At 39.2% G+C, this 27,420-nt stretch overlaps 2 long non-coding RNA genes across 5 annotated transcripts in view; one reads left to right on the forward strand and one right to left on the reverse strand.

Moving 5' to 3' along the window:
- Positions 1–26,182, reverse strand: LOC145444751 (uncharacterized). 2 transcript variants are annotated; one of them, XR_013916784.1, is made up of 3 exons: positions 24,179–26,182; positions 20,086–20,203; positions 1–2,086 (listed from the first exon to the last, which is right to left on the reverse strand). It is a non-coding gene; the product is annotated as an uncharacterized LOC145444751 (long non-coding RNA). The 2 variants fall into 2 exon arrangements; XR_013916785.1 differs by lacking the exon at positions 1–2,086 and adding an exon at positions 17,345–18,592 and having other exon boundaries at positions 24,179–26,173.
- LOC145445049 (uncharacterized) overlaps positions 1–27,420 on the forward strand; it is a 199,089-nt gene that overhangs the window by 33,594 nt on the left and 138,075 nt on the right. The gene's annotated exons all lie outside the window — the stretch shown is intronic.

Here is a 27,420-nt window from a genome sequence, read left to right on the forward strand (position 1 = left end):
TAGTTTATAGTCGGGATCACTTTATTTTGCAGCAAGCAATTTTCACATGAAACATTTTAGTGTAGACATGTATAAATTTTCCAAGGAAGACACTGCGAAATGAAGGTCCAAGCCAAGACGGCAGCAATTTGTCACCGCATCGTATAGGCTGGGTTTCAAGCTCTATATTAATTTGTAAAGGATGTCACTTATTTGAGTCTTCGACATACGTAGTGATTATCGGATGAGTCGGATAGGAACCAAGGTTGACGATATTGTAATTATAGTAAACATAATATGTAGTAAACAATGAATTTACAAACAAGGAAAGGTGCGAAAACCTAATCCAGAGTATGGACCAGGGGTGGCCAACCTGCGGCCATAGAAGGAAATTTGTGCGGCCGTGGACACGTAATTCAATTAGTGTCTATGGGCGGCCGTCGACATGCAATTTGAATTTACGAATTCACTCCCGATTTCTGGGAAGATTTTCATTTATAGTTTTGAAATTTTCTTCGCGCTTCGCGCAATTCAATGTGACATTTTTCAATTTTAAAATAGTTGCGCTTTTTGGAATTGGAGCCCCACAGTACAGATGCGAACAGCAGATGATATTGGTGCGCTTCATATAGAAATATCTACTTGGAATCGTGTGCTCCTCACTATACCGACAATTCTGATAGTAGGCCAAGAAATAACAGCACGAAACAAAGTGTTTAATAACAATTGGCCCGCCCGAACATGCATCATCATTTATAATTTTGCCAAATTCTCGAAAACACCCCCTCCATCAACTCTACCGTTGAATCTGATCACATGGGCTGAGAATGGGTAGAGTTTGATAGTAATATCTAAAACTACTAATATTAATGACGAAATTCATTAGTGAATCTGCAAAAAAAAATTTCGCGCTCTGCGCGACTATTAACTTTCCCTTAACGTTTCCAGTCCCCACAAGCGCTTTCGGCTCGTATAGTCAGCCTATATAATTAAATAGATTACTCCGGAGTTCACCGGAAATGGCCATAGACACTTTAGCATGAGTATTTGGCGCCCGACTCGTTCATTACGACTATGCCCTGGAATGCGGCAGTATGCCACATGAGTAGTCGAAATGCGGCCGTGCGTGACAACAAAACTGGCCACGCCTGGTATAGACCTACATATATCGTAAACATATCAAAGTGACGGTAGTACAGTACAGCTTATGCCAAGTATTTATACATAACCATTGAACACACTACAGAAGCGCTGCAGCATCATGTATCACTGGTGGTCACTGGTCATGCTCAAGAACGAGGTACTTCTACTCCATCAGAGTGCTCAGGTATATGTTTTACAACTTGCGCTGCCTACTCAAGTAATTTTGTTCTAGTTCCACTAGTTCCACTTCCACACCAATAGTGTTTTTTTATGCTGAAGTAAACTACATTGCAATTCTTCAATGTTACCAAAAAGAAACTAGATCGTGGGGGTACGTGAACAACTCTCATCAAGGAAATTCTCATAACAACTGATCTATCACGATAGCAGTGTACCAGTTTGAAAAGTTTGACCGATAAACGGCGCCGTCATTTATTCATCATGAGTCACAAAAATGCATCATGAAAGTTTGAAAGGTTTCCCGGCGATTGACTTAAATGAGTCTTCAACGATTCACACAAATCCACATTACAAATACTCAATTTTCAAATATTTTGTACTTTTTATTACCTGTCAACTTATACTTCCACTCCATGTATTGTATCGCTCTAATTCTACGGTTATTTTATTACTAGTCATGTGACATTATTGCTACGAGTACTTGGATAAGCGTGGAATAAACTTTAACCACCTGCGACATGTTAGTAGCTACTATGAAAAATCTCTCACCACTACATTCATACAAACCGATAAGACAGCATAATTGAAAACATAGCGAATGCTAATATAATCACTTCTGGTCTATTACATTCCACCAAAACCAATATTTACATTGAAGATGTCCTTGACATTGCACAGAAGCTCAATGTAAACCACAAATACCGAATCTTGTCAAATTGGTCATTTACTCTCTCGTAGACATGGCCTTAGAAGGCCTGTTCGCCAGGAAGTGCCGCACAAATTCCTGAAAAAAGGCCAGACCGACAATTAACTTCATCCGACAGCATGAGTTAATGCATATTGATACAAGCACTCTATTATATTGTTACATATGCCGTGTATATGACGCGTACATGTGAACAGGTTAGATCGGGAACAATTGATATAGCCAATGTAGAAGTGCGGGGCCGATTGACAAATTCTATGGTCTGATTCCGATCCCGTTTCTTCAACGCTCTGGTCCGACTATAAGCCGACCCCTATAGGCCGGATTACTGAAATGATCCGAGATCCGAGCCGACAAAACTCCGATACTGATCATCTACGATTATCTATTGCTAAAAAATTACAAAAACATGAGATCTTAGTGTACGGGTTCATGTTATATATTTAGTATTGCAACAAATGAAGCGTGGCAATAAAACCTATGGGACTGTATTTAACTATAGATAACTAACCTACGGATAGATACGCAACACCCATCGTCACGCATTCTTGCCCGGAGGGAATGACTGCGCCGCAATATGAACGCAACATAATCGCCAATCACATACCTGACGACCTGCGTGCTTAAATTCAACAAAGTTGATCTTATCTGAAAGCTACTGTCGCACTGATTCCGAAAATATACCTTAAAATCCAATCAGGGCAATGGAACTCCCTTGAAATACACCTCAAAGTCTGAGAATCGGCATTGTTCTGAACATACGCAACCGCGCAAGGGCCATTGTTATGGTCATTGTACTACGTCGATGCGATTGTTTTGAACAATGCCTCAAAAGCGATTCTGACTCTATCAAAATAGTGATAATCCTGCTCCGAGAGTGACTCCGGCCTTATCAGAAAAAAATATGTAACCGGCTTTGATTCGGCTTCGGTCACAAATGAAAAGATATCCGGCAAAATGTCTAGTCCGGCTCCTATCCCTACCCGATTCTAAAATATAGAGACGCACACTCCAATAACAGGCCTGGTTTGCCGTAGCGCATGTGCCATTCGAGCTATTCCGTCCGAGCAAACCATATTAGCGCTCTTGGTTGATACAATGGTCACCGAAACGAAAATGTATGGAGGAACATCTATGAATATTTTGTTGGTGGTTTTAAGGTTGCTGATTAGGAGAATGAACTTACTTTTGGCAAGTTGTCACTGGTTTAGATAATACATATACCGATAAAAAGCCTACATTACTGCATTCACCCCCTAAATATTTCAGCTGATGGAAAATAAATCGTAGTTTTTTTTTTACCATTATTCCCGCATCAATAGATAACACTGGGCAACAATTTTGAATGAAGAATTTGTTGACTTCGATTTTGCACTTGATTGAGGCGAGAATATTGGTATGCTGATTACAAAAATGTCGCTGGTTTTCTTCTGTCACGTAAGTTTTTGTTGTACAACATATATGCCCAAAATATGCAAATTTTCACGAATTTAGCCAAATTGCTTCTTCATACCTTATAGAAATCCACTATTTAATCATATAGCCTAATAAGTTTTATATCTAGGGCAGACCTGGGCCAAATGCGGCCCGCGGGCCAAATGCAGCCCGCGAAGCCATTCCGCGAAAGGTTGCTTGAATTTCATAACGTTAAACCTGCTTTTTGAATGTTGATGCGTGGACTAAAACCATAGGCTGTATCAACTAAACAGGAATTTATTTTACGTTGGAGCCTGTTCATTAATATACCACGATTACGCTGCCTACGTACCTCACATGCGTAATCCAGATATAAAATACAGGTAATGTGGTAAAGTATGAGTAGTAATTAAATTCACAAGAAATCACTCTTTTTATATAGCTTAGGTCAAACCTTCTTTGTTGCCATTGTCACATTACGCATCATACGGTGAGTGTTTCAAATTGTTACGTGAGACGCTTCCAAATCCGTAATTCGTAAAACATGTCAATCAGTGCTCACGATTACTATATGACTCATCATATCTACCACCCATAAAAGATGAACGGACATGTCAAAAAGAGAAAGCCGAAAGCTGAAATTCAAAGAAAGTTTAGAGCACTAAATATTTGCATACTGGAGTTAGGAGTAAACCCGTCATTTTATTTTTTTTTCCGAGCATGTCGCCGAGATTAAGGATTTTAATTATGACAAAAACACGAAACACTCGGTCAAGGGATGGTGCATTTCAGAAAAACTGCAAGATTCGCTCAACATCAAGGCTATTTGAGCTGCACAGTGCACACTGCACGGAATGCAGCGACCAAGACAATAAGTCTTGTACTATCCCACATACATTTCAGGCAGTGGTTCTCGTACTGGGGGGCGTGAAAGCACCTGAAGGGACGCGCGAAGCCGAAGTTGAATGAAATTTTTTTTCGCGTTCCGCGCGATTTACCTCCAGTGTATATATTGCCAGTGTATTGCCCGAACTTGATATTATATAATTCTCTCATCAACAATCATAACCTTCCGCGCCATGCCATCAAACAATTTGTCGGGATTGCTAGCATTCTGGTTGCTTTTTTAAATATGTTGTGATATCATGATAGGGGGTTGGGCGCGGAATTTTTGACTATCATAAAGGTGGGGCATGCCTAGAAAGTTTGAGAACCACTGTTTTAGTGTCTTAATGGAAGAACGTGGATAGGGGTTTAAAGAGAGTTTAAAATGCGTCATAATTACCATTGTTTCGAATCATGATTGCAAATAGATATTTTTAATTAACCGCCTATTTCTCATTGCCTACATCAACACATTCCCTGAGCAGCATTTAATAACAATGTAATTTAGAGATAAAATGAAAATGCAGGCCCGTCAACGTATGTTCTAGGCTACTTTTCATTCGGCCTGCGGAGGAAAATAATTGCCCAACCCTGATCTAGGGGTCAATTGAATTATTAGGCAAAAATGTTCTGGTAGCAATCCAGGCCGATGCTTTAGTCCATTTTTGTTTGAGGATGTAATCATCCAAGGAAATTTTGGTCAAAACTGCAGGTTGTAACAAGAAAAATAAATATTACATTTACTGTCAGCTATACGCCCAATGCCTCATTCTGCTAATCCAGTGCACCTCAACTCCTATATACATGAATCCAAAAATGAGGACTGTCGAAAATTTTGATTAGAATTAAAATGAGTTTTTGTACATACTTTGTATATATACGAGCCTTGGCATATCACATTCCATACTTTGCGCAAGAAATAATCTGTTCCAGCACCTCCTCGTTATTAGAAAGTGCTTTATGGGTCTCACGACAGCTTAGGTATAGGTTTACCTGTAATTGTAGCTGGAATTTCAATTAAATTCAATTTATTACTAAAAATTTCATCATTTCAATACGCAACAAGACTGCGATACAATGAAAGATAGGAAGGTGTCGAAACGACTTCGAGCAGTCTCTAAAATCATGCGTTCACCTGGCCTACGCGTTGTAGAATAGGAGGAATGCACACTGACTGAAAAGTAAAAGATATTATAAACGGAAAGGTGACATGTATCGTGCTTTTCGATCACTCACTGCCCTATCATGTGGTGTGTACGCCACGGGAGTCCCTTTCATTTATGATGTCATAAAATCTCGACGCAAAAGCATAATTTTAGAATAGTATGAAACACAGATACCAGAGGGAAACGATCGGAGTTCTATAGTTGTTGAAAACAAGTTAAAATAAGGACGCAAGTCGAAAATAACGACATTTCTTTTAAATAAGGCCAGTTGAGTTTTCTAAGACCTTGCCCTTCAAAATAAGGACAAATCTTATAAATAAGGACGCTACAGCAACCCTGCCTATACGTTTGTATATTTCGATCAAGATGATGATCTTAGAGATAGCTGGCGTAATGATGAAGATTTAGAAATTGACGCGTCATCAACGCAAGTTAATGATCTGACAAAGGCTTTGGGACTTGGAATAGAAATATTTGGAACTTTTACCATCCTAACGAAGTGAGAAAAGATGACGTGGCAAGGTAGAAAATGTATCTCACTTTCGATCAGGAAAAACAGCATTTTTATCGTAGTTTTGCATAATTGGCATGATACTGATAGCATGGGCTAGTGGAGGTATCTGAAATTCTGACTTACAACGAACGTGAATGGCAAATGTCCATTGACAGCTCAAAAATGATCCCAAATTGTAGCATTCTTCGAAATGGCAACCTTCACGGTGCAGTAACAATTGCACACTCACTTTGTCCTCGTGAGAAATATAGAAACATTGAATTGTTGCAATATCACAAGCTCCATTGGATCATTTGTGAAGACTGAAATATAGTGTTTTCTGTGTGGTCAGACACCCTGGATACGCATGTAGCCTAATTAGGGTATCATTTAAAACAAACAGTGTTTTTAACAAATGCCTTTTTACATTTTTTTTTTCAAACATTGTATCATCATGCCATAATTGTTTTATTACTTCCGGAAAAGATGTAGAATGAGCCTACGGGCGATTTGCACCCAATATGGTCGACGTATACAATATATGGAGTGACTGGATCCCTCGAAACCGTCGTTGGTTCGACAGTTATAGCAAGTTGATATAATTAGGGCTGGGCAAAATCGAGTACCTGAGTGATTCGATTCTGAATCACGCAATATACTTCGAGTCGAGTCGAGTAATCGAGTATCACTCATTATGACGTCATAACGGAGTGTAATACGTTAATGTTCAAATAGGTACCGTTTATGCCACCACAAAGAATATAATGCCTGTTATCCATCTCATAAAAGATACTTTGTAAGTTTTCGACCATACCGATTTCATTCCACTCGGTGACAATGTTGTGGGATCATCATGACTTCGGAAATGTGTTACGTCCAGTAACATTCGTAGCTCTGTACTATATGTTTCGTATGCTACAATAACGCCAAGCAAGGTTTCAAGGCTTCAACGGTGAAAATTAGTATCGAAACTATAATTATCGTTGATAAATTAACTTTCACTGGTGAGAAGCGTATAATTTCAGTACTCGAAAAAATCGTCTTTTACTACTCGACTCGAATCATTAAAATTAATACTCGAGAGTACTCGAATCATTGTGCCCAGCCCTAAAAATAATTAGTACGAAATGAGTGTTATGATAATGATGACCTTCGACCGTAAAAATGCTGCATAACGATGTGGTCCTGGTCAAAGAAATTTTTGGTCTGTTTGTGACGGTGGTCGGAAGCCCTTTTCGTCGAAGGAGCCGTGTTTACCTAATATTTTCAATTGACAATGCCAATCCAATGTGATGTCACAATTAAATATTCCTGACGTCATGGCTGAAAAAAAGCAAAAAACAATAAAAAAAAACATGTTTTATAGAAGAAACGTGTTTGAAACATGTTCGTTTTAATTTTAAATGCAACCCTACATGTTCTAATGTTTTATTTGTATGTGGGACAGCAGACATCGAAAACAGCACTAGGTCTAGAGGACCTATAGCCTCCGAGATTATACCTTGAATCTGTTGATCGCAATATTTTACCAGAGCCCATAGTTGAAAGAAAATAAATATTTTCCATCCCGATGCCTAAAGTTTGGCCAAAGGAAAATATCCAGTAAAGAGTTGTCAATTGGGAGCAAGTGTTCCGTCTATAACAGGGGTGGCCAACCTTTTTTCTACTCACGGCCGCATTTCGATTAGTCATGAAGCCTACGGCCGCATTCCAGGTAATAGTTCGTCATGAACAAACTGGACGCCAAATACCCATTTTAAACTGCACCATGTCCATTTTCGGTGAGCTAATGTAGTTATTGATATCGTTTAACTATACGCACAGAGATCGCGAGTGGCCATGTTATGAATAGATCCTTGGATTCGCCATGATCGTTCTCAGATTCACGAATGAATTTCGTCATTTATATTAGTAGTTTCCCATATTCCGATCAAACATTTATCCTTTCTAAGCCCATGTGATCAGATTTCTCGGCAGTGTTGAGGGAGAGTGTGTTTTGAAAACTTAGGGCAAGTTATAAATGATAATGCATCTTCGGATAGGCCAGTTGTAGTTAGTTACTTTGCTGCATGCTGTTATTTCTTGACCTCCCATCCAGACTTGCACAACTAGAAAATTCTAGTTGTATAATTTCACTAAATTAGAGCGAAATGCCAGTTATCTAATTCTAATCTAAATTGTGAGATGTTTCTATGCTCTAATTCTAATTCTAATCTAATTTGTCAAATGTTCCTATGCTATAATTTTAGTTCTGATCTAATTTGTTGTTTTCCTGAAAATCCCTCTTTGTCCGCGGCATTTTGCAGCGAGTTAACAAGAATATCCGTCTCACACCGGGAAATCCAGGGCCAAGCAGCCAACGCATTATTTACATACATCGTATATAGTTATTGTGACGAATAATAGCCATGCTGGTATAATAGCGTGTCGTCTATGAACAACATTCTAGTTTCGATCACAAACATAACAGCAGCGAAGAAAGAGAGATAGTTAGCACATGCTTGTTCACTTTCATACCCGTAACCACATCAAGACAAAAGATCGCTTTAGATCTAACCAATGAAAATATATTAGGGAATGAAGTGCAAAGAGATCGAAGCAGAGCGTTAGAGCATGGACTGCGATGTTTTGAGTTACTGGAAAGGAGAAAACCGTTTTCCTCATGTTAAGGCATCTGCTCAAGAACTTGTAGGCATGACTGCAACATAATATCCACCGGAACGAATTTTCAGCCATGCCGGAGAACTGCAGGGGTCGCCAACTCAAAACGGGTCGCGGGCCACTTTCAAAATTTCGTAGAGGCCGCGGGCCGCACTCATGCAATATTGAGAAGAAAAAAATAGCCAACCATGCTACTAAACTTTGCGTTAGTACAACGCCGTGCTCGCTAACATGGGCGATTGGCATGGTTACCACAAAAGGAGTAATGTTATATTAATGAAGTACATATAAAACACGAAATATCACGATCATTAACTTGATTTAAATTTTAAATATGAGCTGCGCACGGTACCTGGTCAGACTTTTCAGTGACTAACGAATCGATATTAGGGATAGGCAGACATGTTACTATATCTGAAAGACTATCTCATCCTAAAAATTGATCTTGTAGGAAATCCCTAGCCCGTTTTCTGAACGTCACTGTCTCGGTAGTGTCTGGGCCATTGTACGTCAAAGCAATATGCGCATATCAGCTTACTCTTTATATATGTATCCATGGCCGAAGTCTTTTCAGCTAGTGAGGAATCGTGTTGTTGGGTACACGCAAAGAGCTTATTTTGAAACAATTACACTAATTTGACACTGAAATCGATTTCAGATTTCAAAATGCTTCATCGCATTCTTCCAAAATCACAAACCAGATCGTCGGTCGCATGTGGCTGCATGTAGGTGACCCCAGGTATAGTGCAAAACGAGACAAGCTTGATGTACAGACGTTAACTATTCTCATGCTTATAGGAATGCACTGTGGCTTGATATGAACTGAGCTTGATTTTTGCCGTATTTATTTTTCATTCACAATTTCATTCAGTTTCCAAGTTTTTGGAAATTCGGAAATTTTAATTCTAATTCTAATCTAATTTGGAAAAACTGTGTATCTCTAATTCTAATTCTAATTTAATTTGGAAAAAGCTGTGTAGCTCTAATTCTAATTCTAATCTAATTTGGAAAAATTGTGTAGCTCTAATTCTAATTCTAATCTAATTTGGAAAAATTGTGTAGCTCTAATTCTAATTCTAATCTAATTTTGAAAAACTGTGTAGCTCTAATTCTAATTCTAATCTAATTTGGAAAAGCTGAAAATCTTCTAGTTGTCCAAGTCTGCTCCCATGAGGTTTGTCGGTATGGTGGAAAAATATTGAAATCGCCCAAACGCAACAGAAACAAATTTCTTTCGTGCGGAAGACACGATTCCGGGTTGGCATTTCTAAATGGGGCCAATTATTTTTCTCTGCTGGTCACATCTGTACTCCGGTGCTCAGATTGCAAAGGACGCTACTACTTCAACGTCGAAAAAAGGAGACGCATTGAAATTTCAAGGTTGATTAAAATATCTAAAAATTAGGGAGTCGATTCCTAAGTTGTATTTTCATGCCAACACATACTAATTGAATACGTTTCCACGGCCGCACAAATTTCCCTCTACGGCCGCAGGTTGGCCACCCTTGGTCCATACCATCACTTTGACTTTTGTTGACCTATCGTTACAAAATTTATGGCTGGTGAATTTGTTGGTTCATATATTGTGCAACTCATCAAGGATTAGCGTTTCAGTGGGTCAATCTCCGATTTCGAAGGAATGCTTGGTTGTCATTTGAAAATGTTGTCATGAGATTACTTGGGATAACACGGATTTGGGATTGCATCAAAATTGCTCAGAAGCTATATTAAAAGCTTCAGCGAACTCATCTGCTACATATGCAAGCATCAAAATACAAAGTATTTCGCCAAAGCCATCTCGCTAATTTCTCGGAAAACGTTGGCGTAGTCAGCGATAAGCAAGGAGAAAGTTTCCACCAATATCTGAAGATGATGGGGGAAAGATACCAGAGTATATTGGACCTTGAATATGTTAGCAGGCTATATTGCTGGAGTATCAAGCGAGACAACCCTCTCAGTTAAGAGTCATTAGCATAAATCGGTACCCTAAAATTCGCACTTTATTCGTTCTTCAGACGCAATGTCAGTTGCACCATTTTCCTTCCAGCTCTCCCTTTCGAAAATCAAGGTTATCATAACAACCGTCAGGTACGGGCTCATACCATCTGGGTAAATAATTTTACCATTAATGTATTCCAAACAAAGCAATCCTTATGATACAACTTTCATGTAAGGTTGCGGGTCACGCCACTAAACAGTACCATCCTTTATGATACGATGAAGAAATAATCTGAAGATTTAATTTTGTAGCTCTCGAATACAAATATATTTGGTTAATCATTTTGACCAAAAAGCTCCAAAGCATCTTTAATGTACAACGGGCGTCGCTATCGCTCATAACAGTGGTACAGTGCCACTTCATTCGACTTCGACATGCTGTTCGCTGAGAGAAAAAATACCTAGTTCGAAACATATTGCTGTAAATAACCCGCGGTAGCGTGGTGGTAGTATTTTAACGGAAATTGGCGATCTAAATGTACGCACAATTCATTTTACATCTATCATAATAAACCACTGCATACATGGAAACATATTGCAAACATGGCCGGCATATATTTCGCGCGCAGTGCGACGAAAAATTTCGAGATTACACATATTTGGTCAAATGTTAATTTGCAATGAGAACTCAGAGATATACACAACTGTTGTTGCACGATGTCCCTGCTGGACCCTCTACTGCGACGCCATTTTTCTTCAGCGCATCCCATATATACCATGAGCCTAGCGCCCCCCACTTTGCCCCCCATTTCATCTCCTGAGCGTTTCCACCCCGTTCAATCTTCAAAACGCCCTTTGGGGCAATTTGGGGCAAAAATTGTGTTGCCCGGTGATAATTGACTATGGGGGTTACCCATGTGGTGCTCAGTTATACAATCAATACAACCTTGACTTGAAATCTTCGTCATAAAGCAGTTTGTCATACCTGGAAAGTGGACTTTTGCACAGCTGAAATATATTGTCTCATGTACCAATTGGTCCTTATACCAAGATGGAAGAGAAATATAAAGCCAACTAATTTGTTCTACATTACTCGTATGCGTCTCATATCTGCTGATTTATTGATTGATTTTTGCTGAGCCAAGAAAATGCGGATATACCAAACATCCCTATCGGACGAGAAGCTTAAAGCCGGCATCTTTTATGGTTCTCATATTAGAATACAGGGGACGCAGACTAGATGACCTCACGGCCGTATCGCAACTCCGTCGTCAAAGGATCTCGGTGGTCCAGGCGAAAAAGAATATCATATCTCCCTCTCTTTTAAAAAAATCACAAATTATCCAACTACTTGGTTGATTGATTGATTTATCGGATTTTCTCAGACGATTCTCAAGTTAAAATTAGGATATTCAATAGTTTTCAGCAGACTTTGAAATGAGTGAATGAGTGAGCTGATCTGTACATTTTGCATGATGATTATGCATTTCCCTGTTGACATGGACATGATTCTGAAAGATTCAGACCATTGCTGAACGTTTTATTTTCGAGTTGATATTTATTTCATAATATACTGGAAACTGAATCCCACGAGGTTGGACAGTAAAGGCTACGAGCTATAAACGTATCAGCAACTCTTAGATAAGGAGTTTAGAATTACGATGCGCGCATGTCGGTAATCAGGACTTCAATTGCCTCACCCAAAACTAGCAACTTATGACGTCAGTCAATTTCTTCCCTGGATACATCAAAATTCGTGACCATGTACTATATTCGGAAAACACCTAGTTTGAAGAAGTCAGGTCAAAATATTGTTTTTAAGCACACAAAATGTCAAAATTTTGATTTTATAGGCCAGAATCTTCCGATTTTTTGGTAAAAAAATCGCCCCAGTAATCACCAACCAGTGGAGCCCATCTCGAACTCTATCGCTCACACAAAATGTTACATAGCAGGTGGCAGGCAACAACCCTCGCATAAACGATGGCATTGGAGCAGAAGAGAGAACTCGGACTTGCAACGTGTGCCCTGTGCATCTATACTGGCCATTGCAAACTTAACCATCTTTTGCATAGACTCGGTTTACACGAAGGTGATATCTGTGCGGAATACAGTGTTAGGGAAACGGTCAATCATTTAGTTTTGTTCTATAGAAGATATTTTGCAGAGCGGCTTCATCTGAGCAGATACGCACAGTAGTTTCGAACGTCAAGTACAATGCCTTCACTCCTATTTGATCGGGAACGGTCCAGCATATACTTGGTTTTGTCATATTGACTGAACATATTACTTATGAATTACTGGCCAAGCAATCACACACGTTATTTGTGCACAAAGTCATAGCAGCTAAGCACCATTCGTCATAAATACCCCCCGCCCCCTCCGCATATTTCGAATCATACATTTCTCATCAATACGCTACAATGGATCGTCACAGCACGTATTTGTTGATAACAGTTTTCCCCATTCCAAGTTTCAAATGAGCATCTTGCATGACTATGCCTCTAGGGCGGCTTAGTGCTCCTAGTTCTGCCTATATGACACTGTCGACGGACGATTAAAGTCGCAAAAACACATGGTTAAAGCTTTGCATTGAAAATGTCGCAGAATTCTCCGCATGAACTGTCAAATCGACATATATTCGGTGATATGGTTAGGCCTATTCCACATGTAAAATACGACTTTCGATTTTGAAATGACATGGTGCAAAAAACCATTTGCAGTTATACGCACGATTTCTAATTATACATACATACGTACGGATATACGACCGGATCTTGTACCAACTGGACGATGTAAATTCAGCTTAGAGCTGATCTAACGTAACAACACTCAGAGGTAATATTATAGAAGATGCAGCAGCCAACGTAAATATTAATAAAAATTACTAACTTCTTGCCAGCTTAAGAAAGGATATCTAGCATACTGTATGATCCCAATATCACTATTGTAACTTAAACAATCAGAGGTGGTCATACAAAAATACTTCTACGGAAGTATTCCAAGTAGATTTCACCTCCTTGAACTACTTGGTCACGTGGTCACGATCTCATACTACTTATACTTGTATTTTGCAGTGTTTTGTTTATTCATGCAACCCAGTCCTAGAATACTTGGAATAACTACTACTTCTTGTTCCGTATCAGAAATTTACAACATTAAGTCTACTTCTACTTGCGTATGGATGATGGCCATTCTTTGACCACCTCTTCACCACATTGGCATAGGCGACCTAAACGCCATCACGATTCCCACCTGATAATTAACAGTTCATTAAACCGTTCATCATTTCAGCACAACAACATAATGATGTATTTCTATTATTCATCGTTATCATATAAGGCGTGCTATTCCTACAGGCCTAGTAACAATGCTTTTCATTTTTCTGCATCAACATCACAGCCTTTTGCCACAGTATCCCGTCTAAGGCTTATCACAACGTCTGGAATGTATTTCCCATCATGGATACATGTATTTATAGCAGAGAAAATTACACAATATGCACTTCGAGAGAGCAGCGTCAAATTGTTTTAAAAAAATTGATTTTGTTTGACTGCACGACCAGAACTATATCTGTATTTTCATACTCACTCAGCAATAAATTCAACTGCCTTATCATATATTTGCACTTAAATGTCGACATTGAAAGCGATTGTGTTGGTATTATTTTCTTACCCTGCCGTATGCCTTCTGATGGATGACATTATATAGTTGATATGAACCAGTGGCATGGAACTTCTCCAGCCGGCGTGTATGATTTGGAAAATAAGCTACTTGGAGGGCCGGATTACTGAATAGATACATTAATCACGTAATTATCCATCAATACAAGGGATAAATCAAATTTAATGTCAACTTTAAGTTTAAACCATATATAGACCAATATAGTATTTACTGGCTTCAACAACGTAATGTACTTCAACATCTGTTGATGTCAATGAGACATATGTGGTCGATCTAAATTGTCAACAAGTTTTTTGAACACTGGCTGCATGTATGATGAAAAGAAATGGAAGCCACCTTTGTGACGGAACATCACATACTTTTCACGTGACTAAAAACCGAAAACAAAGAATCAATGAACACAAACAACATAAAGAATCAACGAATCAACTCCTTCGATGACTATAATTGGACGTAGTAAGCAAGAATTGGGAGATATCGGCAGACTGTGATGTTACAAAAATATCGTCTGCTATGGCCGATCGAACTTTGTCACGGATCGCGCATGATGGCTCTTTCCTCACAATCTGAGTCTCACGGCGAAAATGCGACCAGCAGATGGAAATAATGTCCCCCGAGAATAAACGCAAATTGGGAATCCCGCACGGCCCACCAGAGAAGTTTCTCTATTACTTGGTTGTGCTATGTGTAAGCGATCTTTGGATCTGCGACATCTATATTTGTAGGACTCGAAATAACAGAATGATTAAACTATGGTGTTAATGACAATTGGTCCGCCCGAAGCTCGGCCTCGAGAAATCTATAAATGGTCTCACCACGTGGCATGAACAATAATCATAATAAATATCTCAAGATGTGAAATTACGTGCCCACCGCTTCTACCAGTTCTGGCGGTATATCTGATAATAATAAAGTATATACGTCATGCAAGTAACACCACCTACATCATTGGCACTGCAATTTTTTTCATTCGCACAAGTGCGAACCGTCAACGGGTTGAAAAACACTGTTATGGACAAATGGACTGAAACCTGAATATTCACAGAAACGAAAACGCCAATACGAAACCGTTATATGCAGCATATTTAGAGAATATATTCGTTACACATAAGTATAAATCCAATATATGTGGTTGCACTGCTGTATCACTTCTGACTCAAAAGGTCACCGGCCCCCAGAGAAACCAGAATCGCGATTTAATAATATATTACGGTATTCAAATGTCTAATCGCCGTGTTTCTCATGGCAAATCTGCTGTTTGCGATACAGGTGTTGCTGTAATTGAACCAGGTTTGTAATATAAAGTAATATTCTAATATATGCTTGATTATTAAGTATTTAATGAAAATCAAGGGTACGGATTTTGAGGTAACATTTTGGTCCGGGCCGCGAGAGATCTTCAGGTTTGAATCCGTCCCGCGACGCATGTTGAGTTTGACATCCCCGACCTCGACCGAAAGATCTCTAAGTTGAATGACAATGCGCGAAAATTCGTAGGGCCTTAATGCATTCTGTGGACCCAGTTCTACACATACAAGTCAAGGAAAGGCTGGTAATTTGTGTGCTCGCTACTACCAAAGCGCCTGTAGAAACTATCACCAGCGCAACGTTTCTCGGTGACGTGATTGCACTTCGAAACGCAAAATCATTGCCCATTGCCGCAATGCCAGCTGTGCACTCACTCTCGCCGCGCAACCATCATTTGATCCTGACCTACGCTTTCGTTTTGCCAGATAGCATTTCCGCGTCACTATGCCACTTTCCACAACAATGAAAAATTCGAGGCTGATTGTTTCGGTTCCAAGGCCACGAGCGAAATAAAATTTATATTTTCGTAATCAGTACAGCGGCAGCTTTCGATTGATACCCGTTTTATCAAATTTGATGCTCGGCAAGTTGGCCAAAAATTACCGTCAAATCGCCTTCAGGCAAATGGAAAGTGTGACGTGGACCAATTTCACTGAGCCGAGAGATTTGCTTGTGTCGACACATATATGACACTATGGTTTCATTATCAAATGTTTAATTCGATACTTACATCGTGCATTCGCTCTGGTGTAATCTACACGAAAGGACAGAAAATTATGGACTAAATACAATAAACAATTTAAAACTTTTCGTGTACCACTTCAATACGTCTCGCATACACGTATCAGAGTTTGAGTATCACTGCCAAAATAGTAACGAGATGCAGCCTGGAATGCTGACAACTTATTCTTCTTTAGTGATTGATATTGTTATGGCTGTCCGATATTGGTGGTTCTACATTGTAACTTTTATTTGTATACTTTTAGTTGATGAATGATATTGTCCCAATTGCCCCAGACTGATGCGATAGGGCATTGTTCCAGGCATAGAACAATCGTAATACTTTTGAGACAATGTTTAAACCAAATTATTATATGATCAATTGAATTTCATTTTTGTTCCTATATTACTTATTCCAATATCGTTTCTTCAATAAAATTGAATTTCCTTGGAATACCAATATTTCGATGAAAATGTGAGCATGGTTACAATTCACCCAGCTTCCTATTATGACATATGTGCAATGAACCTTTCTCTAATATGAGGGAATATTCATTTGAAAATATTTCTCAGAGATCTGGAAATCTACTGGATAAAACAAGCATTTTTTTTACTTACTCAGCATTGCATCGCGGGTCGGGTCCATTGCAGCGTGGGGATGGCGCTCTATACCATTTTACCGTCTAATTTCATTTCAATACCTTCGATTTACTACTTTTATATTAAATGCATCCAAACATTTCCCGAGTCGAGAAGTAGTATGAAACATGTAGGCCGTGACCATATTCGTATATTTTGCGGAACTTTTTATCTTCGCATTTTCCATTGTATGTCTTGAGAGGACAGAAAGACTACTACATTTGGTTTATGCCCGATGATTTCTCCAATATAAATCAAGTGAAAATCTCATGACCGTAAAAGCACCTGCTTGCAAAACAGATGATTTCAGTTGCGGGTTGCTAATGTAATATAACTGTTGTTGTCCGGTCATTCAAATCGGAAACCAGAGAGGTCATCACTCGGCGCTTAGCGGGACCATATCAAACTAGGCTTACGCCCTACGAAAACACATCATTTTACACAGTTTATAATCGGGATCATTTTATTTTACAGCAAGCAATTTCACATAAAACATTTTAGCATAGACGTGTAAAACTGTTTGGAGAATGGCACTGCGAAATGAAGTTCCAAACCACTATTTTACAGGTGGCAGCAATGTGTAATCGCATCGTATAGAATGGATTCCAGACTCAATACTATTTTGCAAAGAATGGCCATGTAACTTCGATATACGTAGTGATTATCCGATGAGCCAGAGAGACACAAGGTGAGGATGTTGTATTTAAAGTAAAAATAATATGTGGTAAACAAGGAATTTACAAACAAGGAAAGATGCGAAAACCTAATCCAGCGTATAGGCCTACCCCTACATATATATCGGGAACATGTAAAAATTACAGTACACTGCAGCTTACGTATAATATCTATACATAACTATTGAAAACAATACAAAAGCTCTGCAGCATCATATACCACAGCTGGTCATGCTCAAGAATGAGATACGTCCACTCCATCAGAATTCTCAAGTATGTTTTACCACTTGCATTGCTTACTCAAATGATTTTGTTTTAGACTAGTTCCACTTTCACATCAATAGTGTTTCTTAAGCTGAAGTAAACTACATTTCAATTCTTCAATGTGGGCAAAAAGAAACCAGAACGTGGGGGTACGTGAACAACTGATCGATCACGATAACGCAGTACCAATTTGAAAAGTTTTTCCTATAAAAGGCGCCGTCATTCATTCATCATCAGTAACAAAAATATATCATGACAGTTCCAGAGGTTCCTCCAGCGACTGACAGAGACGACTTTCCACTGATTCACACAAATCTACATTTCAAATTACTCAATTTTCAATTAGTTTATACTTTTATAACCTGTCGACTTATACTACCACCTCATGTAGTTTTTGCTTCGCGCCAAATCTACTAGTATTCTATCACTAACAATGTGACATTAATTTCTACTCCTTCATGCATGACAGTTGAATCTGCTGCATGTTAGAAGTTACTATGAAAATATCTTCACAATTCTTATCACTATACAAACCGATGATACAGCAAAATTAAAACAGTCGATACTAATATGATAAGTTCTGCCCTCTTCCCTTTCCCCAAAACCTATATGTACATTGAAGATGTCCCTGACACTGCACCGAAGCTCAAAGTGATCCACAAATACCGAATCTTGTCAAATTGGTCATTTACTCTTGCAAAAGCGTGATCTTTGATACACGATTCCACCAAGATATCTGAAAAAGGCCAGAGCGACATTTAGCTTAGACGAGGGGTTCTCGAACTGTGAGCGGTGGCCCACTAGTGGGCTACATGAGCATTGAACATTTTGATGTTGGCCACAGACATTTAGACACAGACACAGCCATTTGGAAAATTGTAGAAATAGTGAATGTTTAGTTATTTTGGAGTTATTCGTTTAAAAATGTATTTATATTATCGAACTATATGTAGATAACATAAAGCATATTTTTTTTAGCTGATTCCAATAATATGAATAAAAATATGGTCACGCTCCAGTCTTGACGTAAAATCACCCTCAACATCTGAAATGTGCATTGTTCAGAACAATCGGATAACCGCGACACAATGGCCATAACAATGACCCGTTGCGACTCTCCGATTGTTCGAACAATGCCGACATTTCAGACTTGGAGGACAGATTCTAAGTGGATCAATGCCAGATCAATATTTTAATGTATATTTTCGGAATCTGTGAAACAGTAGCTTTCGATCAAGACCAGATTCAGTAAATTCTGCGATCTGGAAGATAGCTTTTGGATTGCCAGAAATCCTACAGTCGCTTACGCAAAACAATTCTCTACTCCAGCCTTAGCGAAGCGGAACAAAGCTGCTAATTCGGTCGTTGCCGTTCCATGTTTACATTCTAAAGATATACAATCAATATGAGCTTGACTAGAAATCTTGGTGAAAAAGCAGTCTGTCAATTTTTTTTGCTCGACGGAGATATATTGTCTCCTGTACCAATTGGTCATTCTACCATGATGGGAGAGAAATACGAAGCAATCAAATTTGTTCTTGATATGCTCAACTACAATACTCGCATGCGTCCAACTGAACCAACAAGGTGCGGATGCACCAAACATCCCTATCGAACGAGACGCTTTAGCTTGTATATTTATGGACCTCATATTCGAATATAGATGAAAAATACTAATTTCACATGAAAAAAGGAGCTTACCGCGTGGATTTCCTGTGGTGAAATGGACTTAAAAACACATATTTCCTAGCTACTAGGACGGAGCATAGACCGAAGCCGGATAGGATGAGCCGGATTTTCTCAGACTATTCTCAAGGTAAAATTAGTCTATTCATAGCTCATCCAATGATCTACCGGTACGTAGATATCAAAAGCTGTGATATAGCAGTACTTGATTATTGCATTGACTTGAATCATGGATTACCTGAGATCAACAGTCGTACCAAAGGTAATAGATGTGCCATGGATTATATAAGTATGAATTTTTGCTCTGGGTCCGCTATGACTAACAAAAAAATTAGGCGGCCGTGCTAAAGAACAGTGTAAGAACCCCTCCTCTAAATCAGATAAATAATTCAATTATCCTCTTTGTATAGCGAATGGGGATTGGTAGGCGAATTTAAAGAGAAATTAAAACATTCATCGAATCAGCATAAAAATATCGTCGTCGGCCTATATTATCTGTAACAATAATAGGATTTTCATGGATGGATCGTGCGTTACAAATACCTTGCAGGCTCTCCAGCGATTACTCAATCGATTGCAGTACCTGCTCCTAAAAGGCGGATTTCCACACACCATAGATCGTATTCTTATCATTGTGCATTCTCTGAATGCCTCCGGTTTTCTAAAAAATAATGTTAGTATTAATGCAGTGAAGAATTAGCGATTGACACTCGATTTAGGATTAATATAGAACAGTAGTTCCAAAGTGGGTGCCAGAGCACCCTAGGAGCGTTCGCGGGAGTATAGGAGGCACTGGCCGTGAAATGGGCGATTAGGGGCGCTGACTATAAAACTGGGTGGTAGGGGGGGGGGGCGCTGATACGAAATGGGAGCGGTGTAGGTTTAGAAGGCAACTGCTGCGTAGGGTTTAAAAGATTGATAAAGCCGCTAAATTAGCAGAATGATGGAGAATCGTTTCAGTCAGGGCAATTTAGGCTCGTCCGTCTATTTGTTTAGCTGTACCGGAAGTGTCCATAGCTACCTGACAATGTTGATCCTGCCCATCAATAGACTAATTTAGCAGTCGGCTGTATCCCTGAAAAGCGTGGTTCATTGTGTGCTGTGAGAACTACGAAGTATTTGAGCAGTTATTGCTCACTACAAGGTGTGATGGCTTTTTAAGGGAAGCTGTCTTGCGTGATTTTATTCTCTGTTTCCAACGATCGTGGAATTTCCATAGCGCAGCGACTGTGGCCTTCGACACGGCGTTCTGGTTGCGAGAAATGATATCGCTTCTACTTGAAGAGCATATTTTCCAAATGTTTTCAGTAGATTATATATCCGTTGTTGGTAATGATGGATCCTGATAAAGGTGAAAATGACACTGTCCGGATTCAATGATAAGTAGGGCGATTTGTTTGACAAGTCAAAATAAGTCAATATTTTGTCAAAATTGTTTACTAAGTCAAAAAATTTTTGCAACCTGTATTTCGTTTGTACTTTGTACCGTAGATGATTGCACAGTCGATGAACCGTAGCCTATATAATAAACGTTATGGATGAACTTCTGATTTTTCAATTTACAGCTTGTGACCTATTTTATAGGCATACCGTTGTACACGGCCCATTGTCTGCTCATTGTGAATCATAAACGGTCAAATGAAACAAATAGGTCGACATGATGTTATGTTCATTGTTCAATGTATCGCAATATCCTAACTGAAACAAGACTGCGTGTGCATTGGCTCTTATATCAAGAAGCGCATGATGAAAAATTGTGATGTAGACAACATTGTCAGAATGAAGGGTTCTGTCTATTGTGCTAAAAATAAAATTAGAAATTGCAATATGAAGATTATAGCGTGATCACTATCATGATGAAATACATTTAAAAAAGTGTAATCAGACTGCTCTAGCAGGCCTAATTAAATATTTTTCTGCGCATTTTGGATCAATATTTACATTATATTTTTCGATGCCGTCGCGGGCGTCAGGCCGTAGATTGCCTTAGCCCTAATCCAAGTGAATAAAAGCAACTGAACTCGGATAAATTCGGGTTACCATACGCCCACCTTTATGATGATTTGTCCTTTTTTTACTTTTTTGAAAGTGTCCTCGGAGGACATCCAAATGTTCTCTTTTTGAGAATTTGTCCTCTTTTTTGAAAATTAATTATGGTTAAATGTGTGTGAAAATTTACCTGAGATACATGAAATCAGCACTCTAGTAACGGTCCGGCGGGCCTTTCGGTACTTGAGCCAAAAAGACGAAGTTTTTTCATATTGCAGTCAACACAATAAAATTTACAGAAAAAGTTGGTAATTCGGGAGTCGAATTGAAGTGATGACCAATTTTTTAGTGAACGAAGTACAAGCTCGAATTTTACTCGGGCATGGCAAGTCTGAAATTATGCAAAAGTGTCCTCTTTCCAGATTTCCAAAATATAGTAACCGTAGGATAAACATCGGGAGTATAACTGGTAGCCCGTCGCATTTTCAGTCAACAGGAAGTAGCCCTTGGTCTCAAAAAGTTTGGTGACCCCTGCTGCAGATAGATTAGGCTACCATACCAATCTATGACATATTGAGCTATAACACTTCGTTTGCCGTCTATTTTTGTGACAAATGAATGGAGGCTCAGTGAACCAGACCATGCAATCGTGGAATGACAATAGTTGCTCTCATATATCAACAACCGTGTAGAGAAGATGCAGATGTCGTACAATGTACATTCTACAGAAAGAGCGACTTAGTCTACACCAATCAGTTAATGACTTCTAATTTGACTCGAAAATTTCGCTTCCAGTCACGAGTCAGTTCGCATTTCGGAAACGTCGTGTAAAGTCGAATCAAGTCAAGATAATTTGATTGATTTGATTTTTACTTACGCCCGGCAGTGGCCGATTTTGAGAAACAGGGAGGCGAAAATAACAAACGGGCGATTAGGGGCAAAAATGTAATAACGTCCAGTCAGATATATCTAAATACCAGGCACGCGGATACCGGCACGAAATACTTATGAAAATGGTTATTCTGGAACTGCCGCAAAAGTTGGATCATCTCGCCACCTAATATCCTCAGATACCGGAATTGCCGCAGAAATTTGAACTCTTTTTAGTCAATTCAACAGCGATCAGAGTTTGCTGTGTTGATATGTCCTCTTTCTGGTATCCGAAAAACTGAGAGGCGATTAATATATGTCGAGCTTGATAAAGGGAGGATGAGTCGGGATAGGCTGGGAACCACTGGGCTACAGTATAAACAGCAAAGTCGCGTTTCCTTCAAAATAATCATACAATCACAATCAAATTATTGGTGTTAGTTGAATTCGCTAGCTTTTCGCAAAAACTTCAATGGAATCTCAGAATATAATTTTAGTATTAAATTCATAATTAATTCGAGCTTTTGAAGATACGCCGGTCCGCAGCATTTGTCTGAATGTTTTATCGGTCCGGGAGGTCAGAAAGATCGATAACCAGGGACTTAAAGTCATCATTTTTCTCGTCAGTGGGTTTGAGCACGGCCGAGGTCGCGGTCGCATTCCGCAGCGCTCATTGTCCACAAGAGGGCCTGAAAGGACTCATGGTATGTTGCTTATTTACGTTCCATTTCGTTGCATGCAATTTCACGTGCTTTGTACTATGCTCATTCATTCGCGATACCCGGAACACAGAGGGATTGGCCACACGCACTGATCGCGTGAAGTGCATCTTCTGTTTTTGTGTCTTTGTTGCAAGATCAGAGATGAGATTATACACACTGAGTTCATCTGGCAACAAATATGATTGGTGTATCAATTTGACAGAACGTATTCGGGTGATGCAAATTTTAAAGAATATTCAATGTTGCATATTTGCCTACAAATACATGTTCGTAACTTCTTTTACGTTGGAGTCGTACCGTTATCCTGCATCGTTTCTCACAGAATCGTCAATCGAAACTTCAATAGAGGCACCATATAATGGCTGACTGCAACGAGATGTTATTAGGATTAGTTTATCAATGTATCGATCTCAAAAATTTCGAAACGTACACAGGAAGCTGGGGTTGAAATTTACAGTAGTCTACCGCAGACTATACAAACGTATAAAATTTAGTAATCCAAGATGATTTCGTTTCAGCTCGATGCCTCGCAGACACTTTGATAACACTTTTACGGCTGTGCTAATATTTGATAAATACAGGAAAACAGGCGAGGGAATGCTTATGCTTGCTGCAAACCTCAAAAGCGAATTAGTTCCTAGTTCAGAGTCTGAGTCCGATCAATGTGGAATCCGGAATTCCTACATACAAGTGATTGAGGTTTATCCCTGCTGTCATACGCCATTTCAGCCCGTAATCGATCCCTTACAAAAGTTTCCATGAATATGAGCGGCGCTACAAGTCAGCACTTACGGATTCATGTTTAGGAATATCGGCCTGGTGTAAAAAGACCGATGTAATCGAAACACAATGAACACCGCAAGACTAGCAGCACCACCACCACCAACAACAAAACATAGGTTCTCTAACGAGTTGGCTTTCGTAGATAATCTTGGCAGGAGCGTAACAATGTGCAAACCTGAATTGGTATTTTTGCCACTTCAGATTCTGCATTGAGGACATCAGTTTATATCCGGCGATATCAATATTTCTTTTACAGTAGAAACAATACATACGTGCGTCTTCTCATAAATCGATCATATCTGCGTCTTGCGCCAGTGCTGCGTATGCTGGAGCAGATTAACACAAATGCGAACAGGGTGAAAACTGTAGCGATCTTCATATCGTAATGTGTATACCTATAAATTTATAATAATTGTAATATATTTGACAATTCCATAGTCCCTGGTTTTAGTGTAGTTGAATAACTTGAAATAACCTAAACACACGAACGTATACAGGAGCGAAGATGCGTTCTTATATACAAAATATATGTCATTGAGACAACATGCAGTTATGCATGATCGACTACCCGTCACTATGTGTGTTACGTACGAACGCGAGCTCGCGAAGTTACAGTTATTCCTGTATCCTAAGACGAATTCATGTAATTTGGCTCCAACGAAGTTATTACAGACATGCATCATTTTTTGTTTTTGTTTTACCGAAATTCATTTTCCTGAGCTCTGCCATACGGGCTCAGCAGGTTGATTGTGCAGCCTGATTTGACCTTGTAACGGATGTAAAATCTGTATTGTGGATAAGCCTTGCGATCGACTCAAGTCAGAAATATTATCTAATCACGTACCAGCGGAACCCGACGCGAATTATATCACTCATACAAAATGGTGCCCGATATTTAGTAGGCGCCAATCTCTGCATAAACAAGCTCATTGTAGCCAACGAGAGAACTCGGCCTTGATAGGACTGTGCATCTATAAAGGCCATTGCAGACTTACCATTATTTGAATAGACTCGGTTTACACAAATATGAACGGAATACAGTGTGCCAAAACCGTGAACTATTTCGGTTTGTTCTGCAGTAAATATTTTGAAGAACCCACCCATCTGGGCACAGAAGCACGGAAGTTCCGAACGACAAGTGCAAAGCATTTAATCCTAGTCGATCGGGAAACGGTTAACCATTTACTTGACCTTTCCACATTGACTGGAAGGGACATTTGACATATCATTTCCTGCTCACGCAACAACCACGCTCCAGGTGCACACACAAAGTCATAGCGGCTAAGCACCACCATTTCGCATAAATACCCACGCATCTCTTATATTTCAAATTTTACGATATACATCAATACGCTGCAGTTTTTCCCTTCGAAATTTCCTAATCCACATCCAAGATTCACATCTTGCATTGCTAAGCCCCTGGAGGTAGTGTTGTTACTACTGCCAACAGATACCTTTGTCGGTCGATTAGACTCGCGAAAAAGTTTCTCAAGTTTTCTACATTATACAAAATTATTATTATAGTGTGCGATTTGAATAGAAATTGCTGCATATTTTTCCACGTGAAATATAAAATGGAAATAATCAGGGTGATATGAGTAGGCCTGATAAAAATGTAAAATATGAAGGCCTGATCGCGTACCAACTGGATGTAAATTCAATGTAAATTCAGCTATACTCTTACCCCACAACATTCAGTGGCCATACTATCAGAAATGCAGCAGCCAACGTGATGATCAATAAGAACACTCAGTATCTCACCAGTTTAAGAAAGGATGTTTTACAAATGCTGTACAATCCCAATATCACTATTGTAACCTAAATAATTATATTTGGGCACACGAACAATACTTCTACGGAAGTACTCAAAAGAGGTTTCCATTCCTTGAACAACTTAGTCAAGTGGTCATGATTTTATACTACTTCTACTTCTATTTCGCGGTTTTCTGCTTTTTTCGTGCAACCAAGTCCTGGAATACTTGGAATACCTATATCGATGATGACTATACTTTGACGACCTCTGGAAAAACGAAATAATTCGACGACATTGGCATAGGCGGCCTGAACGCTCTCCTGATATTCCTGATTCCAACCTGATAATTGACAGTTCATTCAACCTTTCATCATTTCAGAACAACAACATATTTATGTATTTCGATCATTTATCCGGCTCCTATAAGTCGTGCAATTGCCATTGGCTTGGAATCAACGCCTTTCATTTTTCTGTATCGACATGAAAGCCTTTTGCCACAGTGTCCCGTCTAAGGCTCATCACGACGTCGGGAATGTCTTTTCCATCACATATACAGGTATTTATAGCAGTGAAAATTGCGCAATATCCACTTCGAGAGAACAAATTGATTTTGTTTGACTGCGCGACCAAAACTACACCTGTGCTTTTCCACTCAATCAGCAATAAATTCAGATGTCATTAAAAGTTCTTGTTGTAGTGTCATTTGCTTAACCTACCGTATGCCTTCCGAAAGATGACTTACAGATACGCAAAAATATTATTCACTGGATCTAACACTGTTGATCTCAATGAAACATCATGAGTTTCGATCAAAGTTGTCAACAAGTATTTTGAACATGGCTATATGTCGGACGTAAACATCGAAATTACATTTATGACGGAACATGATATAATTTTCACGTGACTAAAAACAAAGACAAAGAATTAATGAAGACAAATGAATGCAGAATATTCTCCTAGTGTCAGTTTAATTTTACGTTGTAAGCCAAAAGTGAGGGTATTTTGGCAGACTGTGGCGATCCCAGAAATTTCGTCAGGTATAGAACTTTGGCCAAGAATCGCACCAGAAGGTCCTCTTCTTGCAATCCGAGTCCCACGGCTACAACTCTCTTTGGGCATCACGAAGTAACAGCATGATTAAACAAAATAATTATTAATGACAAAGGACCCGCGCGACTCGAACCCTCGACAAACTCATGAATGGTCTCACCATGTGGTATGTGAACAATGAACATGATATACAGCTCATGATGTATAATACCGTGCTCTCCGCTTTTATCAGCTGTAGCGGTTAATCCGATGATGAAAGCGAATATAAAACAGGAAAATAACAATGTTATTGACCGATTTCATTGAAATTTTTTCGCGCTTGGCGCGAAAGTACGGGAACACTGATTTGACGTAGCAATAATCTTATAGCATAACGTTCTGTCTCAGGGTGAAATGTAAGGGTTAAGATACCCCATAAGTTGTGTTAATCATCAAAGAAGGATCAAAGACCATCGCATCAACTGTGTTACAATATCTATGAAGAGTCCGGCCGGCGGGCTGAATGTTGCCCGCTCCTGATATAAATCATGTGCTTTATGGCTGCGTTAGAAGCGTTGTCATACAAACCACATACTCGGGCAAACATTCTCATCGTTATTCACTTGCCGTTAATCAACACTTTAAGTAGTCTGGATTATTGCTATCTTATCGTAATAGGTTTGTTTGTTTTATTCGAGACATTGACGCTTTTAAACTCTGAGGTCATTTGCA

The sequence above is a fragment of the Botryllus schlosseri genome, chromosome 1 (genome assembly GCF_051294905.1).
Source record: "Botryllus schlosseri isolate E-star chromosome 1, Bs_hap1, whole genome shotgun sequence".
Taxonomy (NCBI): domain Eukaryota; kingdom Metazoa; phylum Chordata; class Ascidiacea; order Stolidobranchia; family Styelidae; genus Botryllus; species Botryllus schlosseri.